We start from the raw sequence: 355 nt of genomic DNA, 5'->3' as shown, positions 1-355 counted from the left end.
TCCTTAACCTTTGCTTCCTATGTAAGTTCTAGGAATCTATTGAAGAGCATCTTTCACATTTAAATTTCTTTATTTATATGTCATTCATTAAGAGGCTGGTGGCCATCGCTCCATCAGGCACAGTTTAATTGTTGCTTACTACCCTAACTTATGTATTAAGATACATAAAAGGTTCTCCTGATTTAATCTACACTTTAAATTATATTTAATGTTAATTTTTTTTAAAATTTATATAGATACATTCAAAATAAGGATCGTCCAACTTCAATGTTCGTTGCCCTCTGGGAACAACTTCATTCTTCAATTACTAAATTACAATTACTTAGTTAATTAAGCTAGATTCTCCTTATTTTAA

This window comes from Halyomorpha halys, unplaced genomic scaffold (assembly GCF_000696795.3).
Source record: "Halyomorpha halys isolate HHAL.00 unplaced genomic scaffold, Hhal_1.1 Scaffold2080.1, whole genome shotgun sequence".
Taxonomy (NCBI): domain Eukaryota; kingdom Metazoa; phylum Arthropoda; class Insecta; order Hemiptera; family Pentatomidae; genus Halyomorpha; species Halyomorpha halys.
This window is presented reverse-complemented; position numbering follows the sequence as displayed.